We start from the raw sequence: 21,188 nt of genomic DNA, 5'->3' as shown, positions 1-21,188 counted from the left end.
TTTTGGAGCAGTGGCTTCTTCCTTGCTGAGCGGCTTTTCAGGTTATGWCGATATAGGACTCGTTTTACTGTGGATATAGATACTTTTGTACCTGTTTCCTCCAGCATCTTCACAACTGTTGTTCTGGGATTGATTTACATTTTTCGTAACAAAGTACGCTCATCTCTAGGAGACAGAAGGCGTCTCCTTCCTGAGCGGTATGACGGCTGCCGTTGTCCCATGGTGTTTATACTTGCGTACTATTGTTTGTACAGATGCACGTGATACCTTCAGGCGTTTGGAAATTGCTCCCAAGGATSAACCAGACTTATGGAGGTTTACAATTATTTTTTCTGAGGTCTTGGCTGATATCTTTTGATTTTCCCATGATGTCAAGCAAAGGTAGGCCTTGAAATACATCCACAGGTCCACCTCCAATTGACTCAGGCTGATTGACATCATTTATCAGAAGCTTCTAAAGCCATGACATCATTTTCTGGAATTTTCCAAGTTGTTTAAAGGCACAGTCAACTTAGTGTATGTAAACTTCTGACCCAGTGGAATTGTGATACAGTGAATTATAAGTGAAATAATCTGTCTGTAAACAATTGTTGGAGAAATTACTTGTCATGCACAAAGTACATGTCCTAACCGACTTGCCAAAACTATAATTTCTTTACAAGAAAYTTGTGGAGTGGTTGAAAAACAAGTTTTAATGACTCCAACCTAAGTSTATGTAAACTTCYGACTTCAACTGTACATATGAGATAAGTAATGCAAGATATGTAAACATTATAATAGTGGCCAATGATTTCAAATCTGTATGTAGGCAGCAGCCTCTCTGTGCTAGTGATGTCTATTTAACAGTCTGATGGCCTTGAGATGGAAGCTGTTTTTCTGTCTCTCGGTCCCAGCTTTGATGCACCTGTACTGATCTCGCCTTCTGGGTGATAGCGGGGTSAACAGGCAATGGCTCGGGTGGTGGTTGTCCTTGAKGAGCTAATTTAATGTGTATGGACAAGAAAATAAAACATTTAATTGTCTGCAAATGCTTGTGGTTTGTTTCATTATTCAGTATTGTAATGTGTTTTAGAGGAAAAGGTGCTTAGTGGCTAACATGATATTTATGGTAAATTTCAGCTGCTGACCAAGAATGTTGCGTTACCAGCCACAACGAATGGTAAAATCTCTTTTGCCCCTCTGCTCCTCAGACTGGCCTTCATCTCTCATAGTTGTAATAGGGCCATTGTTGTTTCTGACCTAATGGAGTGATTCTTATCAGTTCATGTCAGTCTCCAGAAGGGATTTAAAGACCTATTAGGAGCGTTTTCTAAATGTTGTCCAGCCTGTAGCCGCTCCTTGGATTTCCAGCCCATTGGATTTCCTGGCATTCATTGAGTGGTGCGACCCAGAATTCCTTTCCCAAGGAGTTGACCATCAGTGGTTCGGTGTAAGGGTTATTATTCTATACAGGTGRCACCACCATCACATGACAATGCCCCCTTTCATCATCTGTGGGAATGGAGTGAGCACAGGGCTAGCTCTCCCAAAAAGGTTGAAGACTGTGGTGACGCAATCTTCCAACTACCTATAGGTCTGCACGTTTCAGTAGCTCTTGGTAGTAGTGTTTCTTTAGGGGAAGGTGCTTTACCTGGATGGCCACAATTGAGGTGTGAGGGTAAAATAAGTAATACCAGGTAAACATATGCTATGTTAATTATGCTTCACCACATCAACCCAGACTCTTGTGCTCTCAGCCAGACAAAAGGGGATTTGTTTTGTACTGATAGTCTGCTAGCTCTGCCTCTGACAAGTCACAACAAGACCTTGCTGAGTCCTGAACCATGTATAAGAGTACAGGTGGTGCTAGCCTAGGATGTCTGTATGCCTAAATGTCTGCCTAAATGTATGCCTAATGTCTGCCTAGATGCCTAAATGTCTGTACTCTGCAGGGAAAGTTACCGAGACAACAGGACAAACTCTTCAGCCTCCCAAGCCCACTCTTTTAGTACCTCACTGTTGAACTCATTCTCCTTTGATTGTAGGTGCTTTAAAAAAAATAGTTTTACTTGCTGCCTGTCTTAAAGACGATGTTTMTTTTWTTTTTTTTACAACCAAATCTCTATTTTTGATGGAAACGGCATGTTATAGAAGGGTCCAGGCAYCTTTTTTTGTGATTTCRAATGTTTTTTGAAAATTACCCCAAGCAGCAAATCACTTTTTCGTTCTCGTTGTGTAGTATGGGGGCCCTGACCACGAACAAAGGCTCCAAAAACACCCGAATACGGCGACGCAAGTTTTTAGATGTTGTACACATGAAATAGTCATTCCAAACTTTAGCCGCAATGTTATAWTCCATTTTGTTGCGACTCGAGTGATACCTCTCTGTCCATTTTATGTTTAACTGCCAAATTTACMGGAAATACCTGAGTAAACAAGGGATACAAAGTATATTGAAAGCATGGGGTGCTTCCACAAGAAGTTCCAGGCACTTGTAGAATCTACGCCAAGGCGCATTGAAGCTATTCTGGCGGCTCGTGATGGCCCAACGCCCTATTAAGATGCTTTATGTTGGTGTTTCCTTTATTTTGGCAGTTACATGTAGCAGCAGGCTACAAGGATAATGGAACAGCTGGATAGGGGAAACGTCTCATGTCGCGCAATAGGGCATATAACATTGCAGCTGAAGTTCGGAATGACAATTTCATGTGTGCAACATCTAAACACCTGCGTCACTATACTGAGAGTTTTGCTGTTTCTGAAAGGACGCATTTGGGTGTTTTTGGAGGCTTTGTTCAGGTTTTTCGGTGCCCCCGTACTACACAATGAGGACGAGGAATTGATTTGCTGTTTTGGGTAAGTTTCTCAAACATGTGAACTCACAAAAAAGGTGTCTGGACCATTGTATAACATGCCATATTCATACAAAAGTATCTTATTTAACTGTAGTCTATGCCCTTGTTGATTTACTAGTCAGTTTTCCTCTGTTTGTTGGCTTGTGTTAATCTTAGAGAAAAGCTGCCAGCTACTCTAGTTTCTAGCTGCTGTTTTTGAACGGGTAACTGATAGTGCGTCTCCATGTCAATCAGCAGCCCCAGCTGTTGTGTGTGTGTGTGTGTGTGCGCGCCCTGTTCATCTCTTGTTTGGGAAGGGAAGTGTACGTGTCAGGGGTGATTGGGACAGCTTCCTGGCTTGGGGGCTCACAACAGGCTTTTCCCCTGCATGCCTCATCTTGCCTCCACCTGATAGGGGTAGCAACTCCTCTCCCAGGGCTGAGATTGTTTGTTTGTATTATAACTGCATTGCAGTGTTTTGTCATTTGGGCTAATGCAATGTGTTTGCTTATACATTTGATTAGGCAATCCCTTTAAAGTTCTACCCTTGATTTGTCTCTATTGGTCTGCACACCGGTTATTGAAATAATTGTAAAACTCTCAGTCACTCGAAGAGATACGAACTGCTTGCTGCAGTTGTCATCCTGACCATCATCCCTTAAGTTGTTCCTTCTCCCTATCCCACTCGATCCCTCACGTAATGCGCGCACACACACAGAGCACACACCTTGGTTGGCTCTCTTGTACCCCAGCCTCGAGGAGCCCTTCTTTGTTCCCTCATTACCCAGTCAGGGATGTGTGAAAAGTGGAGCACAGGTCGGGGCTCTTTGTCCCCCTCGGGCAAATCAAAAGTGACAGACACCGGCCCGCTCCGCCGCTAATTTGTCCCCCCCTTCGAACGGCCCCTTCTCAGCGCCGCTAATTGCAGCGAGACGCACATGCCTACAAGGGAACAGACACATCTCGTTATTAACGCTGGGCGAGGCCAACACGGGTAATTGCGGAACATCCTTCAACAAATAATTTGGGAATGTTTAGCCATTCAAGAGTAGCGCCAGCCTGACCGGGATTTGCGAGGTCAAGCCTGCAAAAAACAAGAGGGCAAAGATGGACAGCACACACGCTAATGGAAGGAAAACAAAAAGGGGAGAATGGATGAAAGAGTGCAGTTTTGGGTTCTTGAGCGTTATCGTCCAAGGCTGGTTGTCACCCCACGTGTTCGTTAGAGGTTAGAGCGACCGAGAGCCCTGCCTTGCCCCATTGGCATTGTCCTCCTCTGATCAACCAAGCGTACGGTTAGGAGTCAGCAGGGTCACACATCAGCCTCAGACCCTTCTCACCATTTACCCCTCTCCAGCACCCTCTGCATCAGACATACGATGCCATGATTTCAAATACATTTCAATCACATTGGAAGCAATCTGCTTAGTTAAGAGTGGACAGCAGGGTACCTTTTCTACAATACCTATTACTTGCATCCAGTATCAAATATGTGGCTTTTCTGTGTTCTGTTTGTGGCCGAAGGAGCTGATATGTAATCGGTTGGGAAGTCGCTGCTGCATAATTCTGTTCTGGCACGGTAACCCGTCTTTAGATTAAATAAGATGTGCTCTGTATCTCCCTTATTTGATTAGTCTGCCATTTTGTCCTTTTTAAACTCTGCTTTTACTTGACTGGGAGGATTGGAGGCATGAGTCTCCAGTGGAAAATCCATTTGTTGGTTGGGAGTAATGTTACCCTCTTTTGATGCTGTCGCTCTTCTCAGTGCGGTTTGAGAGGAGCAATGATGCCCCCACCGACCATTATTCTCTATCCACCGCAGTCCTGTATGTTTCCTCCCGAGTTGTGCTAAATTGCTCAGCAAATCTGATAACGTGCAGCCGAGGGCTCACAAAGACGAATAGGGGTCGGCTGTCGGTGTCAAACCCACTGCCCTCTCTAAACTTGATCATGACATTGCTGTGAGGGCATGCCACGCCACTCTCTGCAGTGACACGCGCGAGGAAAACCAGGCTATAAAATGATGATCAAGTGTTCTAGAATTGTGTGATTACACTGTACTTCCTATAACAGTATTTTCCTTTTCTCTCTGATTTTCCAGGGTTTTGGACCGAGGGAGCTTGTGAGAAAGAAGATTTGATTTTTTTTTGTGCCATCCTCCCTCACTCCCTCCTCTCTCCCTGCCCCATACATATTCACCCGTACCTCCACTTCCCCCCAACGGGGGAAAACTACTCTGCACCTCTTCAACCTGTGCTGAACCAGGAAGGGACAGGACTAGGCCCACCCTCAGAGCCTACAGAGGTGACCAACAAGCTCCCACAGAGAGCAGTCCAGGCCATTCAAGTCTCCACAAGTCACTGTGCCAGGATGACAGGGTTGACCTCTTACAATTCCGTGGTGGGATTCTGCATCCTACTGGTGATCAGAGCTGAAGGTATTCAAAGTAAGACTGGCTCCTCTGTTATTGTAGTCCTCTGTTGTCCCACTGCACCCAAACTCACACAACTCTGTCTGTACCTCCTACTCTCTTTAGTTGGATAGACACTCTAATACAGGGCTATTTAACTGTATTCTTAAAGGGTGTGAAAAAAAAAAAAGTTAATTGCATAGGTGCCAGACATTTTCTACATGCGATTATTCTTCAGAAGAACTGTATAAAAAAAGCACCGCACACACACCAGTGAAGCACTTTTCTTAAAATGAAATGTTGCTAAAATGAATTAGGAAAGAAGTGGAGGGCGCTCAACCAACGTGAGTCGAGGTGCACCCCAAAAATGTGAAACTATTCATTTCAAAACAGCTATTTAATTCTAGGACACACGTTCCGCTAGCRGAACCCCTCGGCAACATTCCGCTGAAAAGGCAGCGCGGGAAATTCAAAAATATTTTTTTGAAATATGTAACTTTCACACATGAACAAGTCCAATACAGCAAATGAAAGATAAACATCTTGTTAATCTACCCATCGTGTCCGATTTAAAATATATATATAAATGTTTAAAAAAAATTAATTAAAAAAAATCTTTACAGCGAAAACACAACATATGATTATGTCAGATCTCCGCCAAGTCCAAAAAACACAGCCATTTTCCCAGCCAAAGATACGAGTCACAAAAAGCAGAAATAGAGATACAATTAATCACTAACCTTTGATGATCTTCATCAGATGACACTCATAGGACATCATGTTACACAATACATGTATGTTTAGTTCGATAATTGTGCATATTTATATCCAAAAATCAGTTTATTGTGTAAGTTTATATTGTCGCCATGTTCAGGAATGCCTCCAAAATATCTGGAGAAATTGCAGAGAGCCACATCAAATAACAGATATACTCATCATAAACTTTGAAAGATACATGTTTTACATAGAATTAAAGATACACTTGTTCTTAATGCAACCGCTGTGTCAGATTTCAAAAAAACTTTACGGAAAAAGCAAACCATGCAATAATCTGAGACGGCGCTCAGATATAAACAACATTTCTCCGCCATGTTGGAGTCAACAGAAATACGAAATGACATGATAAATATTCCCTTACCTTTGATCTTCATCAGAATGCACTCCCAGGAATCCTAGTTCGACAATAAATTGTTGTTTTGTTCGATAATGTCCATTATTTATGTCCAAGTAGCTACTTTTGTTAGTGCGTTTAGTATACACATCCAAACGCTCGTGCAGGTCCAGGCGAACGTCGGACGAAAACTTCAAAAAGTTATATTACAGGTCGAATAAACCTGTCAAACTAACTATAGAATCAATCTTCAGGATGTTGTTATCCTAAATATTCAATAACGTTCCAACCAGAGAATTCCTTTGTGTCTTTAGAAATAATGGAACGCAAGTCGATATCATTTGGAATGCGCGTGACCAGGACCTGGCTCTCTGCCAGACCACTGACTCAAACAGCCCCCATCCGGCCTAACATCACAGTAGAAGCTTCATTCAACGTTCTACAGACTTGACATCTAGTGGAAGGCGTAGGAAGGGCAAACAGATCCATATCCCACYGGGATTTCAATAGGCGATRAGTTGAAAATCGACCAGCCTCAGAATTCCCACTTCCTGTTTGGGTTTTTGCCTGCCATATGAGTTCTGTTATACTCGCAGACATGATTCAAACAGTTTTAGAAACTTCTGAGTGTTTTCTATCCAATAGTAATAATAATATGCATATATTAGCATCTGGGACAGAGTAGGAGGCAGTTCACTTTGGGCACGCTATTCATCCAAAGTGAAAATGCTGCCCCCTATCCCTAAAAAGTTAAAAGCTTCTTTAATTTTGGTCATTTTAAATGAATCTAAAAACGAATAATCTAAATAAATAATGCAAAGATATGTCAAATCAAGTAATGCCAAATTCCAGTCTGAAGGAAGTATGCTTTTGAATTCAATTCATTTTTTTGTCCCACTTTCTTCTAACCAGTCCTTCCTCTGAGAGGAAAACAGAAGGGACGTACGTGTTGGGTCATAATCTTTTGTAGTTTAAACCGTTCACACATTAGAGCCAAATTGAAATGATGAAAACATTTGCAACATGCCACATAGGTGCTAAAAAAAACGCTAAAAACTGCTAGGCACACTAGAAACAATAGTGCTTGTCATTTTGGCACTGAACTTCATATTTTGGCACCAAATTTTTCCAGATATTTCATTAAAGCTGCAATATGTAACTTTTTGGGTGACCTGACCAATTTCACATAGAAATGTGAGTTATAGATCTCAGTCATTGAAAGCAAGTCTAAGAATCGGTGGATCTGTTCTATGAGAGATATTTCTGTGTTTCCCGTTTGTGCGTCTTTTACTTTCGGTTTTGTACACCAGCTGAAAATACAATAGTTTCGGTTATGGAAAATATATTTCACTGGTTAGATGGTACAATGATTCTCTAAATCATACTTGCTTGTTTTGTTTCTGCATAGTGCATCTTTTAATGTTCATCATTTATCAAAGGGCCATTATAAATTAATAAACGGGCCGGATCTGGTCCACATGCCGCCAGTTGAATAGCCCTGCTCTAATATGCTGTTTTGGTGGAGAGTTTACTTGTTTCTGTGCAAGGTTCAATGACCTGGCAGTCCTCTTTGAGAATTTATAACATAATCTCTGTTTTTAAAAGGGCAATTATTTTATATTTATTATGAATAGGTGTCCAATTTTCCCATTGTTCTCGTATGATTAATACTGAATAGCTAGTAACAATTTAACCCAATCCGTCCAGCAATTTCCAATTTGATCTCCTTTATGAATCCAAGACGAGACTAACTTCAGAAAGCAAGTTTTGATGTGGCTACTGTTAAAACACTCATCTGTCAATTCCATTTGGAGGAGGGGCTTGATAAACATTGTTAAACTAAATTAGCATGAGTAGTTTGATTTTTCAGGCTTTAAGCTACCCCTTCATGTGACCCATGGTCCCCCACCCCCCACTATGGAGAGATCAGTATCTTAAGCCGTTGTAATGGCCGCGATTAGAGTGAATTAGCGGCAAATGCAGGGCCTTTAGAAATGCATGGCCTAAGCTACCTAGTTAAAGAATATTACTGTAACCCCCCCAGGTGGTCCGAACAGGGTAATATGGCTATGACAATGTTCTGTTTTATATTCTAATTAGGGGACCTAACCATTGGGACCAAACACCATAGGCGCAACTCGCAGTCCCTTCTCTCAATACCAAGTTTACCATACCGTGCAGAAACACCCATGAGGAGTGAATGGTACCCGCCACTTGGAAAATGCCCTGTTCTCAATGAGATTAGAACATGTTGAATGTCATGTGATGTTCCCAGGATACAGCGGATAGATCATCACAGCACTGTGGGGTTGCTTTCTGCCTTATTTTGCCCTTAAATTGGAAAATTAGGCCTACACGTTCCAAATGTGTGTCCGTGTGTCCAAAAGACACTGAATATGCTCCGATCACAAAAACAATTTAGTCACGGAAGACTCGAGCATCACGCTGGTTTTGTACTGCCGTGTTTGATGTCGGAAGGATATGATGTCGGAAGGATATGGCGCTATCTTAATGTGCCGGGGCCTCATAAAAGGGCCTCTCTCTGCTCCCCTAGCTGCTCCTACTGTTGCTCTCATACTGCCTTCCCAGCTGGGCCTCCACAGTGACTCACCCAGCAGCCATAAAAGCCAACCATGGCCATAAAGATGCAGCTCTCAGGCTCGTAAAAGGTCACCTTTTAACCAGCCAATGAGATGTGAAGGCAAATATCAGGAGTTGATTACTCTGAAAGCAGAGCCTTTGAGCGAGCGTATACATACACACACACACACACACACACACACACACACACACACACACAAGCGAGCTGATAAGAGGAAGGCGAGGCTGGTCCAAGTGTTAGGTATGATGATTAGTCTCAGAGAGCGTAGCTCTGAATCAGTTGTGAATTTATGACCGTGTTTTGTTATCACAGAGCCCACGCTATTTTGTTAATTAGTCTCTGTTGACTCTGTCGCCCTTGTCTACCTTGTCCCAGGCAAATTGTACAGTGAAACAGTGCCTCTGTACCCACTGGGACAGGTTAGCCTCTCTCCTTCCTTCCTCCTTTGCAGCTTAGTCATCGACAGTAGTGACTTGCCGGAGAACCCACCCCCCTCACTACAGGAAGCTGTTGAACTGATTGTTGGCGCTCTGGGTTCCTTTTTGCACATTAACCGTTTCCTCTATAGTACTGTCAGTCGTTACAGGGCAAAAACCACTCCAAACATTCATTGTTCTCCGGAAATAATTAAATCCTACAAGAGTTTTTTTTTCTCTACCGCTTTTCTATTTTTTTACACCACACTAGCTGATAAGCGAGGGAGTGTGGGGTCTGGCATATGCCAAGCGTTACGGAGAGAGGGGGGCAGGGACAGAGGTGCCCGCTGGGCAATAGGCTGCCAGGGTGGCTGTATTAAGGGGCCTGCTGTGCCAACTTATGAATGCTCTTTTCAGACTCACTTTTTTTTGTTCCAAAGGTGTCAACAAACCAATTAGAATTCCACTGTTGTCTCACCAAGGGGAGAAGGTGCATGTTTTATAGGTCTAGTTTTATTTTCTGTTTTCCATGTGTGCTGAGTTTTAATGAGTGTGAGGTTGTAGCAACTTGTTAAATATTTTTCAAGGTACTCAACTGTTGCTGGGTAACAAGGGTTGTTGAATAAACTTCTCAGGAAGTTCTCCAATAGCACTCAAAGAACAGATGGAAGGAAAGGTGGGTCCCCCCTACATTTTGGACAAAAGCCTTGTAGTGATTAATATGAACAAAATGTAATAGATTTGTGGTGTTGAAATGTACTGTGGTGAAGAGGTTACGGTAACACCTGTCATTTTTCTATTGTCAGCATCACAAACCTGAGGAACAACGTGAGAGGTATACATGTCTGTCCTTTGCTACTGTGAAAGTGATGATGGAGCTGAAAGGGGAGCCATCAAATTGGGTGTCTCACTTGTTGTATGACTTATATAATTGTCAGCTAAAACCTCCATACTATTTCTTGCCGACTCACCCACCTCGAGCTGTAATGGGAAAGATTTGGGGAAGTGGTAAAAGAGGATGATCAATTTGTGTCACATGGTCCGAATACAGTGAAATGCTTACTTACAAGCCCTTGATGCAGTGTTTAGTTTGTATATTTTCTTAAGTTAAAAAAAATGTAAACACAAAATAACAAAGACTATATACAGGAGGTATCGGTTACCGAGTCAATGTGCGGGGTACAGGTTAGTCGCCTCACCTCCACATTACTCGCCTCACCTCCACAGTGGCCCCTGTTGGTAGAACAACCAGTTCAGAACACTGTTTAGATCATGGAGCGGCACTCTTAAGGCTGGACCTGACGACAAAAAAACTATTCTGCTGCTGGCCCTTTAAGAGCCATGCATTACATTGCCTGTAGATGGAGTGTCTCGTTAGAGTCGGAGTGTGCTGGCCCTTTAAGAGTGCAGCATGTGGCTGACTGGAGATGGAGAGGCTCATTACTGGGCGTGCTCTGCCAGACCTCAGACTCCGCCGTGACTGGCGGCAGAATTAAGCACACATGTGGAGGCAGAGTTAGAGAGAGCAGCAGCCATTTCCAGCCTCACTGACAGCCACTGCTCCCCAGCCAATCACAGGCCTCCTTGTAAAGGGGGAGAGAGGTACTCCGTGTTTTCACTAGCGAGGCCATATAGGAACAAAAAGTGCTTTGAGGCTCTTTGGGGGGGATTGATGTTGAACTTTAAATCTTGTATTGTCAACATGGCTTTCTCTGTAGACTCCAGTGAGATGGAGAGAGGCCTTAAAAGTCCTCACAGCCCCCAGTAAAAACGTGTCAGTTTTATGTGGACTATCAGAGGCTTTCATCACCTCATCAAAGCGTCCGGAGCCTCCTGAATCGCCCCCCATCACTCAAACATGACTTAAGCCAGTCTAGACCAGGCACAGCTCCCAGAGGGAGAGCGAAGGAGCTGAGAGTGTGGGAGGGAGAAAGAGCCATCTACCCATAGCGCTCTGGTTTTTATTTGGGGCCTGGCCCGTTTGATCCGGTTCCAGTCTGCTGTGTGTTTATAAGTTTCCACACTGCCTCCCTACACAGCTCTGACATCGCCATGGGACAGCCCAGCTCAAACTGGGCCCTGGGCCATGCCACCACTTAGGTGTAGTTTATTAGCGGAACAATTTCTGATATGATTTTGATTTAAATCTCCTGTGTGTAATATCAATGGCAAGCGGTCTAGACTATCTGCCTCCTTTTCGGAGCTTTATTTCTTTGGGTGTGTGTGTGTGTGAGAGACCGTGTTTGTGACGGATGTAGAGCGAAGAAACCGCGAGACTGAGTCTATTCCCACCACCCAGGAGAATGTCGGAACTCTGGAGTCCTGTAATCTGTGTGTCGTTTTCCCCCTTCACTGATAGAAGGTAAACTTCAAAGCCCCTGGTTCCCAGCTTCCCGAGGCCAGCTCTGCTATCTCACTGTAGGACTGCTCAGGTTTCCATTAGCACTTAATTATTTTCATGGTGGTGCAGCCGTAACCGGTAGCCCCCACCACCTTTGTTTGTACAACACATTATGGTTTGTTCTATGCCCTAGGACCCCAGCTCTAACGATACAGCAAGAGCTCACAACCTCTGCCACACTGATTTCCCCTCTCACTCGGGCTTCATAAATCTGTCCTCGTGAAATATGCCCATGACACATTAATGAAGACTGTAGTGAGTCACTTGCCTAGTTGTCTCCCTTCTCTATGCACACAACATCTTAGTGAAGAAAGTTGTGATCAGCGTTGCTTTAGTTGTTGAAGTGAAATAATATAGAGTGTCTAATGGGTGTTTTTTCCCCCATTTCGATACAGCTGTTATGCGTTTGTAGAAGTGTTTCGCAATCGTTTTAGTTTAGGATCCCAAAACCAAGTTATGTCTGGCAGGTTTTTTACCTGCCACCCTCTGGGGTTTCAATTACATTTATTGGAAATTCTCTTGGCTGAAGTACAGTACCTAAAGTGAAGCATTTGTAGTAGTAGTAGTAGTCTATTTCTGCAGTTWGGCTAGTATGCCAGTGAATCTCTATGTACGCGATCAGTGTACAAATGAACTGTAAAAAGGAACCGAAGCCCAGCAGAAGCTATTGTATCGCTCCACTTTCCTTTTTAATGGTCATTTACCAATGGAATTACTCAGAGAATGCAGCCTGAATTTAGAACCTCCAGGACACTTGGTTGTAAARCGAGGGAAATAACCCTGAGAAAGACTAGAACAACAACTCTGAAGCCAGTTAATGGGGTCTAGGAAAGGAATGCGGCGATGGAGACAACAGCAGCAGGGAGAGAGGAAAAACTGTCTGCCGTGTAGCTGTCCTGCTGCCGAGACGTTTCAAAGTGTAGGTTTTGCAGGTGATTGGCCCCTCTGCAGACATGTCTGAACTCGAGCAGGCTCGAGTCGCGTCATGCTCCAGAGGAAGTGCCCGCAGCCGCGCCGAGCACCGCACACAGACATCACTTTGTTCTTTGTGCTCACGAGGCCCACAGCCCAGGTTCACTCTCCTGAGCAGCATGGGGGAGGGAGGGAACTGGGGAAAAAGGCAGAGGTGAAAGGACAAGGAGGCTAGGAAAATAAATAGGGGGCAGAGAAATGGGTGGGTGGGGGGGTGGAAGAGACAGGAGGGGTTAGGACAAGGTGGAAGTCAAGAAGAGCGGGATATGGACAGAGAAGGAAGAGAAGAAGAACAGGCAGTAGGACTGGAAAAAAAGAGGGCAAGAGGTGAAATGACAAGAAAAGTGGGACAGGGCATTGCAGGAGGGCATCGGGGCGGCAGGTAGCCTAGTGGTTAGAGCGTTGGACTAGTAGCCGGAAGGTTGCTAGATTGAATCCCCGAGCTGACAAGGTAAAATTCTGTCATTCTGCCCCTGAACAAGGCAGTTAACCCACTGTTCCTAGGCCATCATTGTAAATAAGAATTTGTTCTTAACTGACTTGCCTAGTTAAATAAAGGTTAAATWAAAAAAAWTWAAAAAGAAGGGGAGAGAGAGGAAAAGGGATCTGGAGAAAGGGCATGAGGAGAGGTGGCAKGAGTATCAGACTAATAGGAGGATTAACACAGTGAGCTCATACACATTTAATACAACATAAGATACTTAACCTAAAATTAGCGTTCCTGACCTTGTATCCATGGTGCCATGTATCAAATCTTAATGGCTCTGACTGGCTCCTTAATATGTGTCTGTAGATTTGTTGCCGATGCCCTTTTCTCTAGACGCTGTTAATACAGAGTGCTGGCAGTGAGCGCTCGACTACTTTAACCAACTGAGTTTAGCCGTGAACGTTTGCTGTGTACTAAACCTTGCCATTATTAAGAACCACAACATCATAGCCTGCATGAATATTAGATTTTTCCACCAGTAAAACCACACTGTTTTCAATTTCATATGTAATTGCGATTGGCAACGGTGCTAAAGTTGTGCTGAGAGAACAACAGCGGTTGCCTTGGCCCTTTTATACTCTGGTCTGCTCTGCTTACACTCATCCATGTTGATGGCCCTGGCTGGACACTAGTACGGAGTATAAATAGCCCTCTGGCCTTATATGGATCAGGTTCATCAGATGAGTTCGCAATCAGGACCAGAGCAGACCGCTCTCAGATAGAAACTAATAGAGGGTGGGACAGCAGATTTAAAAATAACCTTAAGGCTATTGTGTTTACTCTGATTACATAGCCTAGTATTTGACTACTGTAACTCTTTAAACCAGATGTGTTAGGTGGTGGAATAAGTAATTTCACACAGTGTATTTATATGTTCTGTATGCCAGACAACGGTGATGCGTGCAGTAAAAACAGAAGGAAGGAAAGAATGATGGATTGTGATATTTTTACTGTCATTATAAAACACAACTGTTTTTCTCTCTCTCACCCTGTCWCTTCTCCTCCCTYTCTGTCTCTCCTCAATCTGTCCATCCAGCTGGTCAGAATCCAGACCACATGCTCCACGGCACGGGGCACAAGCATGAGTCCAGGAAGCCCGGAGACGGGCCCACGGTGGCCCAGAAGGACGCGCCCGCTTTCTGAGCTGCTACTGTTCGGGCCACTGTCCAGAGGACCACAAAATAACACCTGCGAGTGAGTGACCAACCACCTCGTTATACACTCTGTACTTTCCCAAAGGCCAAATCCTTAAAGACATGCTCCGAAACTTTGCCACTACTAAGTATACTTTTTTAAACCTCCTGCTAGTGACGCACCGATATGATATTTTTGGCCGATGTCAATATCCAATCTTTTCCTTGACAAAAAAACCCGATGCCAATAACCGATATTTAAAAATTTGCGGCCTTTTAAGCATTCTTGTACAATAAATGGTTAACACATGGACGCAGCAGTCTAAGGCACTACATCTCAGTGCAAGAGGCGTCACTACAGTCCCTGGTTCGAATCCAGGCTGTATCACATCCGGCTGTATTGGGAGTCCCATAGGCGGCGCACAATTGCCCAGCGTCGTCCCTGTTTTGCCGGGGTAGGCCGTCATTGTAAATAAGAATTTGTTCTTAACTGACTTGCGTAGTTAAATAAAGGTTACACACACACACCACACTGACCAAAAAGTTGTTTTGTTGGCATTTACGTATGGCCCCATTACCAGTAAAGCATCATCAAAACCGTTTTCTTTCACTTGCTGTGCTGTTTCGTTGTTCGTTTGTAAATCATTTCATTCTCAACCAGGATTTTCTTTGAAGCCGTTTGGGTCTTTGCATGTCAAAAAAGATGCACGTCAAATAACACTATTTGGAAGGTTGGAATGTTATATAAAATCAACAAAAGACAATAATTTGTTAATTTGACAAATCTGTTAAATCACACTGGAGCATTATACTTTAGAATTGCATTGGGACATACTTATTTCACTGTACAGCCTTACCCCATGTCATTGATCCACAATCCATAGGTATCAGTCTTCTCAGTGACACCCAGTGAACATTAGCTCGTACTCTTATTGCGGGACTCTGAAACAACTGTGAATTGAGCCACATTTATTGTCAACCTATGTGTATTGAAAAGTATTCCAGAGGAAAATTAATGGAGTCTGATAACTCTGAGGAGGATGTTGGGAAAAAATATATGGGTATTGAGTAGACTGTTACCCCATTCATTGATCCCCAATCTTTAGGTAAAGCTGTACAGTCCAATATGAATGTCAATACACACAATAAGCTGACACAGTCCTGTGATAAGAGCTACAATGCTAATATTTGCGTAAACTCTTCACAGTTGTTTTCTGTGGTGTCACGGAGTAGACTGATACCCAATTCCATTGCTTCACATTCCAACCTTGTTTAACATCTAGTCTAAATATGGCATGATTCGACCGATTGTAACCTTCTGCATCACTTTGAAAGAGGTACTTTATTTTGAAGGCAAACGGCAAAATCCACTATTGTGCCTAATCCTTAATGTGGCTAGCTTCACAACACACAACCGGTCAGGTCGAGCTCACTAGCCAGATGAAGCTAGCTGGCTGCTTATAACGTTAGCTTTGTGCAACAGGGTTAAGTAACTGGCTAGATATTTATTGTTATGAACTGAAGCTCAATTCAATAGGCAATCAACAAGTGGCTACCTAGCTAATACTTACTCACAAGGATTCCTAAATCATAGCTAAGAATAGTGAAAATGACTGCAGTTTCTACTGGTCATTGTTTTCAGGCTGGTTGTATTGGTGCTAGCTAGGTACCAAGCTAAGGCTAGCTAGCTAGCTACCGCAAAAGTTGCAGTCGACAACACATACTGCTTTATTACCAATGTGGTATTGTAAACATATCGATTGTGGCTGGTGTTTGCTTGTTTGCAGACTTTTTTGTACAGCGTTGACAGTGGCCTTGGCTGCACATGCAAATTCAGAACACATAACATTCTATAATAGAACGTGTTATTTGATGTTCAAATTAGTGTTATTTGACGTTTATCGTTTTTGACACGCAAAGACCCAAATGGCGTTCCATAGTATGTCGTGAAGCTAATAGCAGTGACACTATTACTGTGCAACTCCGGTAGGGCAACATCTGAACAATAGCGCACTAGAAATGTTAGTGTTTACCAGTGCTCGAATGTTATGGAACCGCTTTTGGTTCGTGAGAGCAACTTTCAGAGCTTTTTGCTAAAAGTATTCAAATTACCAGAATCTTTCATTTAGATGTTTGTTCCAAATCTGACTTTTGGGTCTGTGATGAATGTCAATGAATGGCAGTGTGGTCAAAGCGCTAACCTAAGTGTGTTTGGAACTGTAGTCATTGAATGTGTATATGTTAGGACGAATGGCCAGTGTTTTGCCATCATCGAGAGGACGAGAATGGAGAAGCTATTCTGACCTCTGGCTGCATGAAGTATGAAGGCTCACATTTTCAATGCAAGTAAGCATGTCTGTATGGAGGAGCAGGACAAGACAAGGACACATGGATGTCATATGTTATGTTACATGAATGTCATTATTGAACGTATATGTACACTCAGTAGCAAGTTTAGTACCGGTTGGACACTGCTTCCATAACAGCCTGAATTATTCGGGGCATGGCGTCCAATCACTGCTCAATTGGTATCAAGGGACTGAACGTGTGCCAGGAGAACATTCCACACCACCGCCATCATCCTGTACCGTTGACACCAGGCAGGATGTGTCCATGGACTCATGCTGCTTATGCCAAATCCTGACTCTGCCATCAGTATGAAGTAACAGGAAACGGGATTTGTCGGACCAAGCAATGTTTTTCCACTACGCAATTGTCCAGGGTTGGTGTCGAGCCCACTGGAGCAGCTTCTTCTCGTTTTTAGCTGATAGGAGTGGAACCCGGTGTGGTTGTCTACTGCAATAGCCCATCCATGACAAGGATCGACGAGTTGTTGTACTGTGCCGTTATTTTTCTGTTCGTGGCATGCCTGTTAGCTTGCACGATTCTTGCCAATCTACTTCAACCTCTCTCGTCAACGAGCTGTTTTCGCCCACAGGACTGCCACGACTGGATGTCATTTAAAAAAAAGTCACACCATTCTTGGTAAAACCTAGACACTGTTGTGCGTGAAAAGGAGGATGTTGGCCGTTTCTGAGATTCTGAGATCCGGCGCGCCTGGCACCCCAATCATACCACGCTCTAACATTCAGTGAACAGTAACAGAATCCTTTGACGCCTTTCTGCCTGCTTGAAATAGCAAGCCACTATCACTTGACTGTCTGTAGGCGAGACGTTAACTAATAAACTGGTCACTGAGTCTATAGCTAATATTCAATTTTGTTCTTGTTTAATCATTCTAAATAACCCTTGTTATGCAACAAACATTGTTCAGGATTCGCCCAGGGCTCAGACAAGGCGAACGATCGAATGCTGCGATACAGACTTCTGTAATCGGGACCTGCAGCCCACATTACCTCCCCCAATGGACATGGTGAGGCTCGCGGCAACTGTTACTCTACTGTTGGTGTTTACTCTCTTGTAGCGGCTCCACTATGGTTTTCTTATACTAGTTTGTCTGCGTCGGAAATTGTATTTGGGGACTGAAATTGTTTTTTTTTTGCAGTTCCTACTTTGGCAGTGCCCATTGGCTGGCTTTCCTTATATCAATGACTGTGTGCTGCTGCACTCTCATCTGCATCACGGTAGTCTGTTACTACAGGTAGGACTGGCTATTACAGTGGACTAGCTAACAGAAAGAGAGAGATTCCAAATGTACCGTCCCTACTATACAGTGACTTGAGTCCTGGCGGTAGAATACAAGTCAACTGTTGGTGCCATAAGCATTTCTTTGAGATTAGTCTGTTCACCCTTTTCTAATAATGATTTACTTGTTGCCTCACAGCACTTCTTGTTCATGTTGTAGCTTTAGCATGTGTACTGATCTGTGTGTGTGTTCCTGCCAGGTACAAGTGCAGACGGAGAGGCAGCGGTACCACCGGGACCTGGAGCAGGACGAGGCCTTCACCCTGTGGGAGAGTCTCTCAAAGACCTCATCAACCAGTCCCAGTCCTCTAGCAGTGGCTCTGGGCTCCCCCTGCTGGTAAGATCCCCACACGACACAGGGAGCTGGTGAGCATGTGGCCTGGATGGAAAGCCTTTGGCTATGGAATGCGACTTTTTTCTGCTTTCCAGGAAAGTGTAACAGCTGATTTGTGTTTGTCTTTGGTCATAGCATTATAGTAGGTTCAGTAAAATTGAAAATTATAACATAACACAACATAGCCTTACAAAGCATTGGCACACATCTTGCTTGAAACGGCGAATATCACGTGAAGAAAATAACAAATGGTAAAAGTTTGTATAGGTATGATCTGTGGCACACTTGATGCTCAATCCCTCTCCCTGGTATGTCTTGTAGGTGCAGCGTACCATTGCCAAGCAGATCCAGATGGTACGCCAGACGGCAAGGGCGCTACGCGAGGTGTGGCTGGGCCGCTGGCGGGAGAGGAAGGTGGCCGTCAAGGTGTTCTTCACCCGGGAGAGGCCAGCTGGTTCAGAGAGACTGAGATTTACCAAACTGTGCTCATGACACGAGAACATACTGGGTAAGCTTCGTTCTTACCACTCGCTTGGATAAAGAAGACTGCCGTCTCTCCACACACATACTGCCATTTTACAGTTTTCTTTCTAAAATGGTCTGAATCTAAGTTTTTAATGTTTAATGAGTCTTGATTGACTTGGAGTGATTTTAGGCCAACATTTGCCCTAATACATGAGGTCAACAGTCATGTATCAGGCAAGCCTACATCTCAATATAGCACTAAACACCCCTCACCTCTCTTCTCACGTCTGCAGGTTTCATAGCGGCAGACATCAAGGGTACCGGGGCCTTCACACAGCTCCTCCTCATCACAGACTACCATGAGAACGGCTCCCTGTACGACTACCTGAAGTTCACCACGCTGGACACCCAGAGCCTGCTGCGACTGGCCTACTCCGCTGCCTGTGCCCTGTGCCACCTTCACACGGAGATCTACGGCACCCAGGGCAAGCCGGCCATCGCCCACCGAGACCTCAAGAGCAAGAACATCCTGATGAAGAAAAATGGAACCTGCTGCATCGCTGACCTGGGTCTGGCTGTCAAGTTCAACAGGTAGAATGCTGCTCAGTCATGAATGTTTTAATCAACGTTGTGTTCATTAGGCATTCAACGTGAGAACTGACGGGCAGGGAGGGAGTACCTGAACTTGTCCAATAAGCAACAATCGCTTTGTGATGCAAAACSTTTTGCTACGGTGTGCGCTAATGAATGCGACCCATGTTTTCACTTATGGCCGCTCTTCTAAACGGTGCTGAAGTTTTGTTTCTGGAGCAACTGACCATTTCCCTGTGAATTACTTGTGAATTCCTGTTCTTCTCTTGTCGTCAGTGATACCAACGAGGTGGACGTTCCTCTGAGTACGCGGGTGGGGACCCGGAGGTACATGGCCCCTGAGGTGTTGGGAGAGACCCTGAACAAGAACCACTTCCAGGCCTACATCATGGCTGATATATACAGCTACAGCCTCATCATCTGGGAGATGGCCCGCCGCTGTGTAACAGGAGGTATGGGGACACAGACACGTGCGCGCGTGCTCACACACCGACATAGACGTGTATACACACAGACAACCAGATATAGACGCGTATACGCACACACTCCTTATAGTCATGAATCTACAGGCATTTGTGTACGCATTTGATACTGATATTCCAGACCAGTCACCAGGGCCTGAAACTAACCTTTTTTTAACCAGCCAAAAATCTACCACACTCAAAATATTTAGGCTGGTAAAAAATCTTTCTGCCAAAATAACAAAACCAAGAACAATAAATGTATTACTAGTCAGAAGTGAGGTGTTATATTGCTAAATATTATTTCATTTTTGTGACCTTAGTCTTTTAACCAACATTTTTACAAATGAGACAATTGTTCAACTGCCCCTTTAAGGCAGGAGGKTACCGTGGCAACATAGCCCCTGAAGTTGTCAGTGACAGTGTGCCTGTCAGATAGAATCTGACTAGAACCCGATGTGTCTTCGCTGAAGCGAACTCAAAAATTCAAAACAACCTAGCATGTGAACAAAACAATGTAAAAAGACAATAAACACAAGGACAAATTCTCACTTTAGTACTTTCGAATAAATTAGACCAACTTTTATGCCTGTGCACAGCGCATCTAAAAATGTAATCTTCAGCTCTTCAATCACAGTGCGCGCTGCTTCTCAGCCAGGCGGTGTTGATGCGTGTCCCGCGGCATATACTACAGGATTCGTAGTTCTTTGCGTGATGATTAGCTACCAGCTATGCAACAAAAAGACAGAAACACTTASAGAGAAGCTTCTGCAGCATTTATTTAGCTATAAATGGGACGCATACTTCTATTTTTATTCTCAAATGTGAGTGAAATGCTGTGGAGCCCCGACCACCCGCCAACATGGCTTGTGAAATAAACATATTACACGCCAATGCCAAAAATCTGCCCGCGGGTGTTGTTTTTAGGCCCTGCCAATCACTACAAAGAAAAAAACCCCAGATAGGCTTAAGATTTCAACTGGTTATGGAAAGCGCTACACTGACGGTATGTTTGAACCGGTGTTCTTTTGCGCTTTGCTTACTATCTCCCTCTCCTCTCTCAGGCATAGTGGAGGACCACCAGCTGCCCTACTATGAGATGGTGCCGGCAGAGCCGTCCTTTGAGGACATGCTGGAGGTGGTGTGTGTGAAAGGGCTGCGGCCCACCGTGTCCAACAGGTGGAACGGTGACGAGGTGAGTCCTGATTTATCAGGGCAAATATGGTTTTGCCTGTACGAGACCCTTGAGAAAGAAACCGAAGAGCCGTGCATAAACACATATAAATGAGTAAAGAAGGCAAAGGTTGTCTTTTATCCAGTTGTAGCAGCGGTAACCCGTATGAAAGC

At 44.0% G+C, this 21,188-nt stretch overlaps 1 pseudogene; it reads left to right on the top strand.

Annotated features, from left to right (window-relative positions):
* LOC112081274 (bone morphogenetic protein receptor type-1A-like) overlaps nucleotides 1–21,188 on the top strand; it is a 50,986-nt pseudogene that overhangs the window by 27,154 nt on the left and 2,644 nt on the right.

Source organism: Salvelinus sp. IW2-2015, linkage group LG18, assembly GCF_002910315.2.
Source record: "Salvelinus sp. IW2-2015 linkage group LG18, ASM291031v2, whole genome shotgun sequence".
NCBI lineage: Eukaryota > Metazoa > Chordata > Actinopteri > Salmoniformes > Salmonidae > Salvelinus > Salvelinus sp. IW2-2015.
This window is presented reverse-complemented; position numbering and strand designations above follow the sequence as displayed.